This window comes from Orcinus orca, chromosome 5 (genome assembly GCF_937001465.1).
Source record: "Orcinus orca chromosome 5, mOrcOrc1.1, whole genome shotgun sequence".
Taxonomy (NCBI): Eukaryota; Metazoa; Chordata; class Mammalia; order Artiodactyla; family Delphinidae; genus Orcinus; species Orcinus orca.
This window is the reverse complement of record NC_064563.1, coordinates 24,212,195-24,230,355: the sequence shown is the minus strand read 5'-3', so window position 1 is coordinate 24,230,355 and position 18,161 is coordinate 24,212,195.

The window sequence follows — 18,161 nt, the reverse complement described above, 5'->3', positions numbered from 1 at the left end:
GTCCATTTAGAATTAACTCCTCAGGTCAATGGGAGCAACACTTTATTTCGTAAGCTATTGTTTCTATGCAGAGAATGTACTAGAAAATATGAACCTAAGGAAGGGTTGGCCAAGTTGATATTTTGGTTCTAAATTTCTAACATTAAAAATAATACTTCCAAGTTAATGTTTAGTGTTTGTACATACTGTTGAAAATTTGCTTGTTATCTACCTGCTTATGTTGGCTTCCCTTCATCTGAAGAAGAAAATCGCATTAACTTGTATTATCTTGTGCAAATAGTTGTCTATTTCCCTCTCATTCAAAGGAAATATTCATCATGAATTTACTTCAGATAGCAAATCATTATTTTTAAATAAACATTTTATTTTAGAACACTTTTAGATTAAAAAATTGCAAAGACTGTATAAAGTTCCCATACACTCCACACCCAGTTTATCCTATTGTTAACACCTCATAGTAGTAGTATGGTACATTCATTATAATTAATGAACCAATATTGATATATTATTATTAACAAAATTACATATTTTATTCATATTTCCTTAATTTTTAACCGAATCGTCGTCTTCTGTTCCATGAACCTATTCAGGTTACCACATTACTTTTTTTTTTTTTTTTTTGCGGTATATGGGCGTCTCACCGTTGTGGCCTCTCCCGTTGCGGAGCGCAGGCTCAGCGGCCATGGCTCATGGGCCCAGCCAATCCGCGGCATGTGGGATCTTCCCAGACCGGGGCACGAACCCGTGTCCCCTGCATCGGCAGGTGGACTCCCAACCACTGTGCCACCAGGGAAGCCCAACACATTACTTTTAATAGTTACATCTCCTTAGGCACCTGCTGACTGAGACACTTTTCTCAAACTTTTCCTTGTTTCTGATGACCTTGACAGTTTTGAGAAGTATTGACCAAGTGTTTGGTAGAATGCCCCTCTATTGGGATTGGTCTTATACTTTTTCTCAGGGTTAGACTGGCGTGGGTTTCTGGGAAGAAGACCACAGATGTAAAGTGACATTTTCATTATATCATATTAGAATGACTTATCACCATTAATATTGATCTTGATCACCTGACTGAGGTAGTGTTGTCAGGTTTCTCATTGAAAAGTTCCCGTTTTTCTTCTCTTATCATACTATAATCTTTGGAAGGAAGACAAGCCAAAAAGGACGTCAAGAGGGAAAACAAAAAAACAAGGCTGGTTCAAAACTCCACTTGCACTACTCTATTTTAAGACTTACTTAAAACTGCATTAATAGAGGCAGTGTGGTATTGGTGAAAGAAGAGATACATAGACCAATGGAACAGAATAGAGAATCCAGAAATAAATCCACACAAATATAGCCAACTGATCTTGGCAAAAAAGCAAAGGCAATTCAGTGGAGAGCGTTTTTTTCAACAAATGGTACAGGAACAATTGGATATCCATATGCAAAAAGATTTAGACACAGCCCTGAAAAATTTAGCTTAAAATAGATTATAGGGCTAAATATAAAACTAAATCTTTCAAATAAAACATTGGAGAAAAATTTGTGACATTGGATTTGGTGATAAATTTTGATATACAACACTAAAAGTATGAGCCATGAAAGAAAAGATGGATAAGTTGGACTTTATTAAAATTAAAAATTTTGGCAAAAAACCCCACAACCTATTAAGGGAATGAAAGGAGAAGCCACAGAGTGGAAGACATTATTTGAAGACAATATTTAATAAAGTATTGTGTCCAAAATATGCAAATAACACTTGAAACCCAACAGTAAGAAAACACACAAACCAATTAAAAAATGGGGAGAATATCTAAACACTGTCAAAAATGATATACAGATGTCAAGGAAGCATTTGAAAAGGTGCTCAACCTTATTGGTCATTGATGAATTTCAAAGTAAGACAACAATGAGATATCACTACACACCTGTTAGAATAGCTAAAATATAAAACACTGACAACATCAAATGCTGTCGAGGAGATAGAGCAATAGGATTGCAAAATGGTGGAGCTGCTTTGGAAGAGAGTTTAACAGCTTTTTACAAGGCTAAGCATAGTCTTAACCACATGATTTTAGTAATCATGTCCTACGTATTTACCCAACTGATTTGAAAACATTTCCACACAAAAACCTGCATGTGAATTTAATAGCAGCTTTATTCATAATCACCAAAGCTAGAAGCAACCAAAATGTTCATGAATAAGTGAACTGAAAAACAAACTGTGGTGCAGCTGTACAATGAAATATTATTCATCAGTAAAAGGAAAGGAACTCTCCAGCCACAAAAAAACATAGATGAACTTTAAATGTAATTGCTAAGTGAAAGAAGCCAGTCTGAAATGGCTACATATTATACGATTCCAACAATTCGATGATTTGGAAAATGCATCCCATTAGGTGAGACAAGAAGACTAGAGGGGGCTGGAGTGCGAGGAATGCCCCTTCCCCACGTGGCATAAGCTCTGGTGAAGTGTTTTTCATGGAAATGAAGCCTTTGTTATGGAGAAGTCTCTGGGTTTATTTCACAATGCTTACTTTTCCCCTTTCCCTGCCAGAGCCGATAGGGAGGATCTTTCTCAGATCTCACCAGGAGAACCCAGTGGGGTTTCTGGAGGTAAAACTCATTAACGTGTGGTGGCCTTTCCAAGACAGTGCCCCCTGAAAGTATCACTTTCATGATAGTCTGCAGTCAGCCTCCAGAAATGCATCAAAATTACCATTTGTGTATTCTCACCAGTGGCTCTGTTCCAGGTCTGAATATCTCGCTGTGGTTCTCTAGATCAGCCTATCTTTTAGAATTTTGGGATTGTGGTCTACCTTGCCATCTAAGTTCTCCGATAGTTTCAAGAAAATTGTTGATTTTCTTCTTGTTTGGTTTTTTTTGCTGTTGTTGTAAGGACGGCAGTCATAACTTCCAGATTCTTTACATTTCAAAGCTAAACCCAGAAACTAATCATTATGATGTTTTAAAGTATGTAATGATGAATTGAAAGGGGTTATTAGTATAGATTAATACTGGAAGAAGAATATTCCAAAATAAGAAACGTTATCACAAAGACAATTTCTGTATTGTGAAGTGAGAGGAAACAAGGAGATGCCATTTTTAGGGGAGTTATTTTCATCTTCTTCCATTTTATTGCTCATATGATACAATGGAGTCTCCAGAAATTGCAACAGATAATGAATAACTAATAAAGTATGAGGATTTCTTACTAAAATTTAGATGAGTTAAGGTGATTTGGATTATTTGAAGCTTTATGAATAATTATGAAAACACAATGCCGAGTTGAACATTTTTATTCATGAAAATCAATATTTTATGACAAATCTCTATTGTCCCAATCTAGGTGATTGTGAATAGACAGGCAATCAGCTTGCTCACAGATAAAGATCAAGGCAGTGCCACAGTGAGAACCAAGACCCACTCTGCTTCCTTTGACTTTGCTGTGATTCCAAGCAGTTAAAACATTATATTCTAAGGCAGAAACCTTTTTAAAAATAGTTTTTTGTTTTGCTTAAGTAAAGAATAGCAGATATTTGTGAAAATTATATATTAATCCCCTGGTGTACTAGGCAACTGAGGATGTCTATAATATTTCAACAAGCTTACCAAATAAAGATTTCAAAAGCAGTGTCTAAAATCATAGTTCTCAAATTGGGTACTTTGACACCCCAAGGTACTGCAATGAACTGTCAGAAATACCCTGGATATTTTAGGTTTTTGAGGATATCAATGATACTTGACATATCCTACACCATGTGAACTATTATCTCAAGGTAGCTTATTGGTTTATCATTAGATCATGCTATATAAGTTTTGATGTTGTCATATCTTTGCATAAGTGTGCTTATTTTAGTTTCAACTATAAGACAAGTACAACCATCAGTGTAGAATAGGAAACGAGTAGTCTTTCCAGTCTAATGCTAAGGTTTAAGATGTGCATTTCCCAAGAAGCATACACATTTCATTAGTAAGAATTTGTACTTATTTCAAAATGAAATAAATATTTTTCTCCAATTAATGGATGTTCATGTTTCATATAACTACTAAGTTGTTGGATATAAGTACTTAGTTTAGATCTAACTACTTTAAAAAATGAAAATTCTTAGGTATTCCTTTTGGTCTCAGGATAATATGAAATAATTAATGAGACTCTAAGGATGCCAGAAACCAAAAAGTTTGAAAGCCTGTTGGCTAAAATATAAAGTGAAATGGAATTAAAAACAAAGGATCAAACAGGAGAGGCACGCGCACACACACACACACACACACACACACACACACAAAATTGAGGAGAGTTGAGAATATAGTGTGTTATTTATAAATTTTAACAATGCAAGAGAGAATGAGGACAACATGTTGCAAAAGCAATTATCCTCATTATCTATGGGAAAATAACAGACTGGAAAGATGATGATATAAGGAAATCATTAATGGTGCTTCATAATTCTAAGTTTCTTTGATTTTTAAGGTGCAAATTAATTTTTTGTGACACACTGTAGTTTAAATTTTTGTTCTGTTAAGATAATTGGGCTAGAGAACCTCTTTACTTCAACATATAAAATTCTATAGATCAAACTCAGGCCCATAGTGTCAATGAACATGCAGTCCATATGGTTTCTGTATTTATTTGCACTCTCCTTATAGACATGTCTTTTGTTTTAGAAGCAGTCAGAAGTATTCATGTTATTTAGAAAGAGGGTTAATGTTTACTATCTTCTATTTGAAGCATTACTTTTATAATTGCAAACATTAGTAAGCTGACAGGTCTAATTACATCTCCAATTATGTGTCTAAGATGTTATTTAGGTTTTTAAAGCTTACTATAGTGGCTATTTTTAAATTAATACTCCTAAGATTGCTTCTAAAGAAATCACTATGGAAAAATTCTAACTTGGTTAGAAACATACAGTATAGTCTTCAGTTTTGCTTCTACATATGTGATGTATACTATTTTCTTTATTGTGATAAAATATGCATGACCTATTTTAACCATTTTTAAACGTGTATAATTCAGTGGCATTAAATACATTCTCATTGTTGTGCAACCATCACCATCTCTCTCCAGAACTCTTTTATTATCCCAAACTGAAACTGTACCCATTAAACCTTAACTCCCCATTCATCTTTCCACAAGCCCCTGGCCACCACCATTCTACTTTCTGTCTCTCTGCATATGAGTATCCTATGTACCTCATATAGGTAGAATCATACAATATCTGTCTTTTAGTGTGTCGGGCTTACTTCACTTAGCATGTTTCTAGGTTCATCCATGGGGTACCACGTATCAGAATTTCATTCCTTTTTAAGACTGAATAATACCCCATTATATGTATATATCACATTTTGTTTATCCAGTCATCTGTCAATGGACATTTTGATTGTTTCCACCTTTTGGCTCTTGTGAATCATGTTGCTAAGAACATCGGTGTACAAACATATTCATATTGTTTTATACTGTTTTCAGAATGAATAGAATATTAACTCATGGAAATGCTCACTAAATGTGACATTCTGGTTGTTTAAAAAAATTGCTAGTTAAAAAACAGGGCCTTGGCACACCAGTTGTTCCTTCGAACATTTCTGACTGGAAATGATCCTACAATTACAAGTTACACTATCATGTGCCTTTACCTGATAGCACTTACTCTGGTTGTTCTTTAATATTTATTTGTATGATTATTCGATTAATAGAGTTTTCTCATTCCCTCACTATACTGTAATCTCTGTGAAGGCAGAAACTGTCTGGCTTTGCTCATTGTATTTTACATGTCAAATACAGTAACTGACATAAAATACAAACCTAGAAAGATACTAATCTCTATATACTCTCTAATGTATACATGGTATACCAACTGCAATATAGACCATAAGAAGACATTCCTTCAGGATAGCTTTACACAGTCTTTTCCCAATTTCAGTTTGTACTTGATACAAAATTACAGCTACCCCCATCATCTTAGCTCAGAGAGTAAAGCCAAACCTATCAGCACAGAGGCTCAAAACTGCTTAACAGCCTTCATTCTATGTCCTTTGATGACGAATCCCATCTTTTCCTTATAATATCTGGGATTTATTGAGCATCACAGTGAATGACATCAATGAGAGAGAATAGCTGTTAAATGATCAACTAATAATTTCTGTTACGTCATATACTATTCTTTTAGAGAAATGAACATAAATTACTTGCACAATGAAAATATAAAAGCATTTTTAAAGGTGCAGAATAAAGCAAGCAAATTTTCTTTCCTTTGTATGTATAGTGTAATAAAGAATTGTGTTTTTAACTTATTTTATCTTTAGCTGACTTCAATAATATTACGAGAAATATAAGTGGTGGTTGTGCCGTATGGTGCAAGTGTGGAGAGGGTAGTAGTTGACAATAGATAAAATGATGTGACCTGAATATTTCCCTTGGATATTTGCTCTTTGAAAGAATTAAGAGAGATAGTTAGTATTCAAGATTTCAATACAATCTTCATTTGTATTGAAAACTACATGCTGTGGAAACTTTCAGAATAGAACTTGAGAGCAAAGGGCTTATTTAGATTACAATGAAATAAAGTTTTATTTAAGATAAAGTAAGATCCAAAATAAAGTAGTATTCAAGCATATTGTTTAAAAAAGATATATGCATGTCTAGGTTAAGGAAATAAATGAGACTTAGAATTGATTTTCAATTTAATTGAAGGGATTATATATTTTGTTAATATGTTAATTACCCATTTCTTTGTGTCTATATACAAAACATTTTTGCCACTCTTATTCTCTCACTCACCAATGTAAACTATTTTAAGAGGCATGTACCGCCTAGTCAAATGAGACCATCCTTGTTTCCCTGAGCATCACATCAATATATGACCGTCACCTTTCTGGAACCTGGAAACAGACTCCCTTATGGCTGAATATTACATATTATTGATAGCTTTAAAGGGTCCCAAATTCTCAAGTGCCTGAGTCTTCCAAATTGTCTAATCCAAATTAAGTGAAGGACTTTAAAAGTCAGCCCTTCAGTTGAAACGCCCCAGGGAGAAAAAATCAGAGTCCACGTTATAAAGGTTATTAGTATTAAATCAATATTAGTCAACCACCTGATTAGTCAAAAAGGGGCCAGTGTCTTAGTTGTCAGAGTAGCTGGCATTGTTTGACTTCCTAGTCCCTTGAGTACCTGAGATGCTGCTCAATAGGACAGGAAGGATCATGTAGCATTAACAATCCCACTTCACAATGAATATATAAGGGTCATAGAACCTTGTGAATCAAATTATATTGCAATAGCATCCAAAGCAAAGCCATTGTAAACAGAAGTAGACTACTTCAATATATTTATCTAACATACAGATAATTATAAAGTATGTATAAGGTATATGGATGAAATAAAGACTAGATGCACACATGCACACACACATTTGTGTTCCCTCATATTTTGCTAAAATTCTCCTTTGATTTTTGTTGTGACATAACTTTATCCCCATATTTCTTTCATTTTCAGTATAATGCATGATTATTTCTGAACAAATAAATGTGTGTTATGCAATGAATTGGGTGTTTTTGCTCCATGAGATTAATTTCAAGCGGCAAGATGATTTGGGTACCTGAAAGCAGGATGTGTCCACAATGAAATCCAGAAGGAAGCTGTCAATTGTCAGATTTTCAGTTTCAAATTCTTTTTAATTGAAGTTTCATAAACTTCATAAAATGCACAGATATCCAGTGTTCAATGAATTTTCACGATTGTATATGACAATGTATTTATCACCTCGATATATGTCTATATATTTTTTTTTTTCCTCCAGAAAAATCCCCTTTTGAATTTTTGCGCTCAGTCCACCCCACCCCGCCGCCCGCCACATGCAGAGGCAACCACTTGAGATTTCTATAATCAAAGATTCGTTTGTCTGTTCTTTGACTTTCTACAAATTTATTTCTACAATATGTGCTTGTGTCCAAATTCTTTCATTTAGCATAATATCTGTGAGGTTCATCCACACTGTCATGTACTTCATAACTGACTCCCTTTTATTAACAAGTAGTATTCCATGGTATGAATATACCACAATGTGTTCATCAGATCTGTTGATGACTAGTTTAAATGGCTTGTGCTTTAAACATTCTGTCCAATAGATTTTTGTGTACTCTAGGTTCATGATTATATTCTCCCAATTGCTTCAAGAAGTTTAGCAATGCTAGCATTTTAGATCTAGGATTCATCTCAAATTACTTTTTGTGTATGGAATTAGATAGTTTGGAATTTTATCCATTGAGATAAACAATTTTTTCCAGCACCGTTTATTAAAAAAGAGATATCTTTTCCCACCCTGACCAATTATGAATTGACCTATAATCAAATTCAGTATCACAATGTCTTGATTATTGTAGCTTTAGTGTAATTCCTGTTGTCAGATATTTTAAGTATTCCAATTTTGTTCAGTACCAAATTTTACTATATGAGATACTTTGTATTTCTAAATAATTTTTAGAATTGTCTGTCAAATTCTAGAAAGCCTATTAGAATTTTCATTGCAGTGTATTGAATATATAAAATAATTTGGGTAGCATTAAGTCCTAACAATGTTGCTTTTTCCAAATCATTAACATAGTATATCTCTTTGTTTAGTTGTCTTCTTTAATTTTTGTTTTTAGTGTTCAGGATAAGTTTGGCACATTTTGCATTAGATATATTCCTAAATAGTTTTTATTCTTTTGAAATTACATTTTTGTATTTTATAGCTATAACATAGAAATACAATTTATTTCTGTATTTTGACATATTTGACATTGCTAAGTTTATTAGTTCTTGGAGGTATTTTGTAGGTTTTTTATAGTTTTCTATGTACATAATCATGTTGTCTATGAATAAAAAGTTTACCATGTTATTTTCAATCTCATGTACCCTTTGCCTTTTTAACTTATAATGTCTCAGGCCTCCAGTATTATATTGAATAAAACAATTGTGAGGAGATAACCTTGAATTATGTCAAATCTTAGGAGGAAAACATTCAGTAATTCACCATTAAATATTATTACAGCTGAAGGATTTTCATACATAAATACCTTTAATCAGATTGGCTGTTTTCTCCTATTTCTTCCTATATCTAGTATGCTGAATTTTATGTGATACCACAGAAAAAGAAAATTACAGGCCAATATCAGTTTGAACAAAAATACAAAAATCCTCAACAAAATATTAGCAAAGCAAATTGAACAATCCGTTAAAAGGATCATACATTATGATTAAGTGGGATTTATCCCAGGGATTCAAGGATTTTTCAATATCTGCAAATCAATCAGTATGATACTACATATTAACAAATTAAAGGATAAAAACCCTACTATCATCTCAACAGATGTAGAATGTCATATAGTTGGAATCATACAGTATGTAGCCTTTGCAGTTTGGCATGCTTTGCTTAGTAAAGTGCATTTCAGGTTTCACCGTGTCTTCACGTGGCATGATAGCTCTTTTCTTTTTAGTATTGAAAAATATTCCACTGTTGGATGTACCGCAGTCTGTTTATTCCTTCAAGTACTGAAGAACATCTTGGATGCTTTCATGTTTTGGCAATTATAAATAAAGCTATCATAAATACTCATATGCAGGTTTTTGTGTAGACATAAGTCTTCATTTCATTTGTGTAAATACCAAGGAGTGTGATTGCTAGATCGTATGGTAAGAGTATGTTTAGTTTTGTAAGAAATCACCAAACTCTCTTCCAAAGTGGCTGTACCATTTTGCATTCCAACCATTAATGTAGGAGAGTTCCTATTGCTCCATATTTTTGCCAGCATTTTGTGTTGTCAGTGTTCTGAATTTTGGCTATTTTAACAGTGTAGTAGTCTTGTATCTCACTGTTTTTTAAAACCAAATAGATGTGTAGTCTTGTGTCTCACCATTTTTTAAAATCAAATAGCCCTTTATAGATTTAGATTGAGAGTTTCTCCTCTTTTTCTTTTCCTTCCTGCCACGTTCTTGCAATTAATTCAAAATCCACATGCACACTCTCAAATGACTAATATAGTAGAATAACCTGGGCCATGGAAAAACTTCTTGATTAAAATACAGAATTCGTTTCTTAGCAACTCCCCTCTCTTAAGTTATTTTACTCCTCTAATTCTTAGTGTCTTGATCTGTAAAGTGGGGATAGTAATAGAATCTACCTCATAAATTTGTTGTAATCTGTATAAAGTATTTAATGCAATGATAGGAAAAAGCAGGGCTCAAAAAGTTAGCTATTATTTGTATTACTACTACTAATATTTAGAAGCTGTATAATACTCCTACATTAAAAAACAAAAACAATGTCTTTCCTATAGTAGGCATATTGGTTACTTAGTGGATTGGTTTACAATAGTTCCTCGAATCAGGAAACATGTCTTATTCCTCTTCACAGATCCAATGTCCAACAGAGACTGTGGTAGCACTAAGTGAATGGTTGAATGGACAAATGTATAACCAGAGCTAAAATAGATACCAGATTTTCAAAGTTGATGCCAAACATAATTAAATAGTAAATCTAATTTAGGACATATGAAGTGTAAGCTGTAGCTGTTTCTTCTAAATTTTTAATACGATGAACATGTTCTGTGGGGAAATACTTTTATTGAGTAAAACATAGTTTCTGCTATCATAGAATTCATGTTATCATAGAGTCATTACTGAAAGAGATATACAAAGCAGTAGGATTTTCCTTTCCAAACTGTGACTGTGTGTGTTAATTCTGTTGTCATATTAAAGTATAAAAAAATAGAAAAAGTCACTATTTATTCTAAATAAAATACACAAGCTCTGGGAAAGAAAGAATCTTTAAGTTGTCTCCTACCTAATGTTTAAATTTATTCATTCACCTTTCAGCAACCCCAGGCTAAGAATTTTTCTAACCCTCAGGGTGATTTCATAAAATAATGAAAGCTCACAGTCTTAAGAGGAGAGACATAAGAGTCTAACAAATAATAAAAATACAGCATAATGCAATCCATTATAAATTATGCACAAACGACTCTCCCACGTGTGCTGAACATTCTAGAAGAGACTTGAAATCATATCTTAGTTTGTGGGAAGAGCTGAATGCTTTTGTGTTTGATCAGATAAATATGGAGCATGGGCAGCTCCACATTTTTCTAATAATATTAATAATAATATTAATTATTATGGAGCATAATATTTAAAAACAAATATCTGCAAAAGACACTGCACACAGATCATTTTAAAAATATGAAATGGACAGAAGCTTATAAAATGCATTTTTTCACAATCCAATCTTATTTTTGTTTTCTTCCTACTACTGTTTTTCTAATTTTTTTTATCACCTTCTATATCAATTTTGTAGAGAATTTCTCCTTCCATCCTAATGAAGATAACTTGTGGTAGATAAAAAAAATGGCCATAAATTCTTTGCTATTTCTTCCATTGATAAATAAAGACTACTTCACCTCTCCTTGGATCTAGTTGGCCTTGTAAGTAGTCTTTACTGATAAAATACAGCAAAAGAGATGCTGTGCAGTTTCTGAGGCAGTCAAGAAATTTGCAGGTTCTGCCTTCACAACATAGAATATTTTGCTTTAGAACCACCAGGCCACAAAAACCCCAAAGGAACTAGAGAAGAAGTCATTTGAAAGGAACAAAGGCATGCTGTCCAGCCCCCGCCAAGCCCCTGCCTATAGCCAGTAAAAACCACTAGCCATGTGGTCAGGTATCTTGAATGTTTCAGCCCCAATCAAACCTCCAGTTGAGCACAGTCCCAGACATCATCATGTGGAGCAGAAAGATATACAGCTAATCTGAGCCAACGTAAAAACACTAAGAGTTAATAAACTCTTTTTTTTTTAAGCCACTAAGTTTTGGGCTGGCTTGTTACATAGCAAGGGACAGACAAAAGAGATGCCTATGGTTTTCTAAATTTTTCTTCCAATTTTTACCATGGACTATTCTTATGGTCATGGTCTTCTCTGAATATTTTCCCACTGGCACCTACATGTGAGTGTGTGTGCAAATGCTCACATGTGCAGACCATACACATAGTCTAATCCTTAAATGAGAGTCTATTATTCATGAAAACTAGCCCTTTCAGGTTGCAGTGTCTCACTACAAGTTTCCCTATCTTTGTCTCTACTTTGTTGATGTTATGAAGTTAAAATAAATTTTTGAAAGTTAGTTTAGGGAGCATGGGTGTGCTGGGGTAGAAAAAAAGATGAACAAATACATTTTGAAATCACATCTCAAAAAAGTGTCACACAGGGGGCTTCCCTGGTGGCGCAGTGGTTGGGAGTCCACCTGCCAATGCAGGGGACACGGGTTCGAACCCTGGTCCGGGAAGATCCCACATGCCGTGAAGCAACTAAGCCCGTGCACCACAACTACCGAGCCTGCGCTCTAGAGCCCGCCGCAACTGAAGAGGCCCTGCGCGCGGCGGCGAGGACACAACACAGCCAAATATGGAAACGAATAAATAAATAAAATTTTTTTTAAAGTGTCACGCACACAAGAGGGTGATGCTCCTGAATCCTTCTGAGTTTTTCTGAGAGTAGAGAATGAGGGACTCCGAACTGAAGGGTGGAGAATGGGTGACCGGCAAATTATTTCTTTTGCATTCTATCAGTAGATGAGCCTGTTCTGTTTTGTTATGCCAAACAGGGGTGTGCCTCCATTTCTTACCATTGTTGAAAAGCCACATCAAAATTCCTTCCCCTCTTATCCACCATAACTTAATAGTAATTGTATCTTTATAGACACTTCAGTGTTAAGTCAGGGGCTACCATTCAGATAACCTTTTAAAAGGGTTATGGAGTGGGAAAATAATTATACATATATATAAAATCATTTTATATATATATATATATATATATATATATAAAAAATTATATATGTGCCCCTGGTTCCTGGCACAGAGCTCCTAAAAGTCTTGTAATTGCCTAAGTGATAAGAGCGCTAGGAGCATCTTTTGTTCTCATATTTGACCTTTGTCCCTTCTTTTCTTCTAATGAGGTGACTCTGGCTGGGCTCCTGGATAGCTTCAGGAAGGGGACTGGTCACCAGAAAAATCAAAATATGATTAGAAGCTTGGGACTTTCAGACCCACCGTGATCCTCTGGGAAGAGGAGAGAGGCTGGAGACTGAGTTAATGATTGATGATACCCACATGAAGAAACCGCCATAAAAATCCCAGAATTATGGGGCTTGGAGAGTTTCCAGGTTGGTGAATATATCCACGTGCCAGGAGGGTGGCACCCCAACTCCACGGGGCCAAAAGCTCCTGCTCTTTGGACCCTTTCAGGCTCACCCTATGTATCTCTTAACCTGGCTGTTCACCTGTATTCTTTATTTCATCTTTTATTATATAATAAACCTGTAAATGTAAGTAAGTATTTTCCTGAGTTCTGTGAGCTGTTCTATCAAGTGATCAAACCCGAGGAAGGGAAGCTGGACTTGTGACTGGTATTTGAAGTGGGTTGAGGGCAGCTAACTCTGGTTAGTGTCAGAATTGAACTGAATTGTAGGACACCCAGCTGGTGTCACAGAGAATTGTTTGATGGGGAGGAAAAATCCACATATTTGGTGTCAGAAGTATTGTGAGTGTAGTCACAGTATGAGAGTAAAGGAAAAGCAGTGAGCTTTCTCTATAGACAGGAATTTATAATAAACTTTTCTAAATCTAGCCATTAAATGTCAGACACAATTCCACTTAAACAGCTGGAAATCATTCAATTTTCAAATAAGCTGATGTCTGTATTTGCAGATGAATCACTTAGATTCATTCAGTGCTAACATTGATGTCAATACCTTTTAAGGAGAACTAGTAGAAATGTCAATATTTTCTCACTGAACTGATAAACAAGTGGAAAAATAAAATAATTTATAGAACAACAATGAAATATAATTTGGGAACATTTTACAGATACTGAGAAGTTCAGTGCTGACACTTAGGTCAAAATACAGTCATTATCTTGCTATGTTTGAGTAAAGGTTAGTGGATTTCATGATTATAATATTACTAAGTGATTTTCAAAAGCTGAGTATGGACTACATAAGCATTGATTAGTTATGTCAAGCCTCAAATAGATTTTGCATATGTATGTGTGCTTGTGTGCGTTGTTTGTGAATATGAATGAAATAAGCATACAACAGAACAAGTGTATCAGAAGGGAAGCTTGTCATATATTTCATTATTTATAGAAAAAAATGTAGCTCTGAACTTGGATTATGCTGAGACAAAGTATATTCTATTTTCAAAATACTCTTGCATCTCTGTTTGTACTACAAAAGAAACTGCAGAGATGTACAGAGTACTTTCAGTCTAAGGTGATTTGACTAAAAATATTCTTATCCATATTTGAAAGTTCTTTGCTTAGTAAGGCTTTGAACTTCTTCTGGCTTTAACTTCTAGTGCTACTGAGCCAAGCACTTCACAATTGAAATGCACCATATCATTAGTACCAGATAGAATTTTCCAGAAAATTATTTTCTAATCACCAAACTCAAGGTTTAACATCTTCTCCAGGAAAAATTCTAAATCCACATGGTGAGAGGGTTCTCACCTCTTTCCAAGCCAGGAAGAAGCTGCCATGTGACAAATGTTTAGTGATGTAGTTGTGTGTCATTAAACTATCACTGATGTGCAATAGAGACCTTCAGCGACTTCTCCCCTCTCCATCCGCATGTTCTTTCCTAGTGTCCCCTCTTTCTACCACCATGTCAGTTATGTTTTGTTCAGGGGAGATATGACACCCAGTTTATTATTTCCTTCATCATATTTTCTTAGAATTTCATTATATGTAGGATCAATAACAGGCTTTATTTATAGGAGGAAGGAGATGGAATTTTAGCAGCTCTGTTCTGGAGGGATATAGAATTGTACCATTTTCTACCAGGTTATTGTGTGTGATTCCAATATTAATCAGTTCTTTCCATTCCTAATTCAGATTCTACCTTTTAGACCTTTCTGACTTACAGTTCCCTGCATCCACCATTCTCTTCCTATTGTCAGTGGCAAAGTATTGCCTGCCATCAGTAAACAAAGGGTGTTGCAGCCATCAAGCCATTACATTACAGCCCACCAATGGTGAGCCCTGAGGGAACTCAGGATAGAAAAAGATGCCCACCATCTAGCAGTCAACTGCTGCAGCCACATACACTCTGCCGCCACAGTTCAACTGAGGAGATCAGGATGAGAAAGCACAGGATTCTGGCCCCAGGGAGCTGAGGTGTCTATCAAAGGAATGATTTCAGTGAGCCCAGACTCTTGAATCTTCCCATACATAGAAAAGCACTAAATTCCTTAACTTGAGATGTCTGGTTTTCTTTAATTAACAGTAACCTTTTGAAGTTCTAACTACCTGGTCTTTGTTACAAAAATTCTTATATATCCCAGCTCTTCCCTTACCTCTTTGGAGCTGTCCCTCAGAGCTATCTGAGATACTGTCTCCCAGGCTTGAAGTCCTCAGAATGTCTGCTGAGTAAAACTAACTCTCAACTTTCAGGTTGTGCTTTTCTTTTTTCAGTTGACGCTATACAGATAAAGAGACACATTTAGGTATGGATTACAGATTGATATCTACATGATAAATAAAATACTTTATTCATATAAATTTACAGAAAGGTGTATTTTCCTTTTTTATGAAAAAGTATATGCTCATTTATGCCTACAATCAGGAAATATATTCTCATAGATATTTCTTCACATTATAGTGAAAGAAAAAATGAAATACAGTCTTGATATCACGCCCTATGATGGATTTAACAAATAATTAGATCTGAAATCATAGTGTTTGGTATTGGCCTTTCTAGTCAATGGCATGAAAGAGCATTGAAAGTCTGAAATATGTTATTTACTAAATTCATCTATTTGTCATCTTACATAATTTTTAATCTTCAAAATATGCAATATTTACTTTCTAAATAATGTGTTATTTCTCCACATTATTGTTTCCTGGGGATAGTTTGAAGCAAAATTACAAAGTCTGATAAAAGCAGAATGTTTTGCCAGAGGGTTTTGTGAGACTAGAAATCTTTCATTGGAAAGTCTGACACTGCCCCAAGTAGCTCTTTCTAAGTTGATAAGCAGGGGGTTATGGAATATCAATATGCTTGAAGGTAAAAGGACATCCTTTGCAAGTCAAATGAAGATAACCTATTTACAATTTCAGTTTTACTTCACCACAAATGATTTAGAGTTTTCTAAGTATAAAACAAGGGAAAAAAACTTCCGTCTAATCTTCAGTGTCAAACAATAAAAGGAGCCTTATTTACAAGGAAGTCGTGTGTCTCAGATATCATTTGAAATATATTAAAATAAAAAGATAATAGCATTGATGTTAGCAGTTGTAAAAGAAATAGCCTTTTCTTTCTAAATCCAATTCTCTATAAGCTTCAAATATTTTGGTTTTACTAAACTATAGTTGGACTTACTGGGGAGTTGTTTTGTTTTATTTATCTTATTGCCTCCTTTTTGTGCAGTGCTTTCTACATTTATCCTTTTTTTATACGAACAATGTAAACTATTTGACATATTTTCTTATAGCATACTCATGTCCAAAAAGTAATCTTTTGCATTTTATAAGGGTGAGCTCCTGTAAGGAAACAATAATATGTATGCCAAACAACATTTAATTTGTTACCCAATTTGTGGAAGGGGTTCTGTGTATAGCTGGGTAGGTCACGCATTAAGAAACAGGGTTTAGTGACAAGTACAGACATGGATAAAAAGGAATGACAGTGAGAATTAAATAATCATAAAAGCTTAATACTGAAAGTTCCTTAGAGGTACTTGCTTTATACAGAAATCTCTTTAAGAGCTTAGTAGCAAATGGCTCTTTGGCTTCTGCTTGAACATTTCAAGTATAGGCATTTTGATGTTTGCATGCCAGTATTTTCCATACTTGAGTCACATTAATTATTATAATTTCCCTTTTATTAAAGCAGTCCTTTAATATAAGGTGATATTAATCAACATCCTATACAAGTTGTATTAATATATGTATCAATGCAAATCAAGTATATTATTCCATCTATTTTCACTGATTAATTTTTCAAGACAGATGCACCTAAACTTAATCTCCTATTGTATTATTACAGTAAAGTTAAAGAACATTTTTTGGGGAAATAAAAATTATTCCACCCCACCAAATTATTTTTATTCCTATGTATTTCCTTTTTTTTTTTTTTTGTCTCTAAGGAAAAGAAAGTTCATTATTGAATTCTGCAGTTTTGTAACTTCTCCCACTTAGTCCTAAGCCTTTGGTATATAGACACAAAGAATATGCATATTCTTTTTCCACATGTCAAGCCTTTAAATATGTAGGTAACATAATTATATTCTTTGGTTGAGTTTCCCATATTCAGGTTAATGATATCAGGTGACAATTAGAGATTAGTTAATGTGATTTCAGAGCCCTTCATGTTCCTGGGTGATCTCCTTTGTATATGCTCTGATTGATCAACTATAAAAGTATCATTCAAAGGGGAAATAGTGTCCAGATGTGGCCTGGAGACTAGACATAACTTGATGAGGGTATTACCTACATTATTGTTAATGCAACTTGCATCTGTCTTTATTTTGGTACCCATTCGACTCATGACTTCTTTTAAGCTTTCAGATAGCACCTTTTTCTTTTTTCTCACATGAACATTTGCCAATTTAGTTTTCCACCTATACTGAGGTGATAATCTTTTTATTGTGTATGCCTAATTTCAGAACTATACACTTATCTTTATTTTTATAGTTTATCTTTTAGCTACTATTTCATTTTACTTATTAATGTTAGGGAATCTTGATCTCTTCATTTTAATTGCATTTTCTAACTTTGTATCTCTACAATTTGATTAGCATAACCTCTATGTGTTTTCATCCAAACAGTCAAATGTTTGTCTATACAGGGCTGAAGATGATGTAAAAAATGACATTTGCTAATGGTACTATACTAAATGGAGATAAACTTCATCAATCAATATTATTCAGATGTCATCCATCTTACATATGTTTATGCAGTTGACACCACAAACTGTTTTAGGCACTACTGAATAAGCTTTTCTAGTAACAATAAGGGAAATAAAATTATTTTGTATGACCATTTTCTTGATGAAATCTATAATGTTTTAAGTAAACACTATTTTCTTTTTAATTACTAAGTTCTGGATTTAGAATTTTATTGAGAAGATTGACATATTGTAGTTCTTGTTAAGC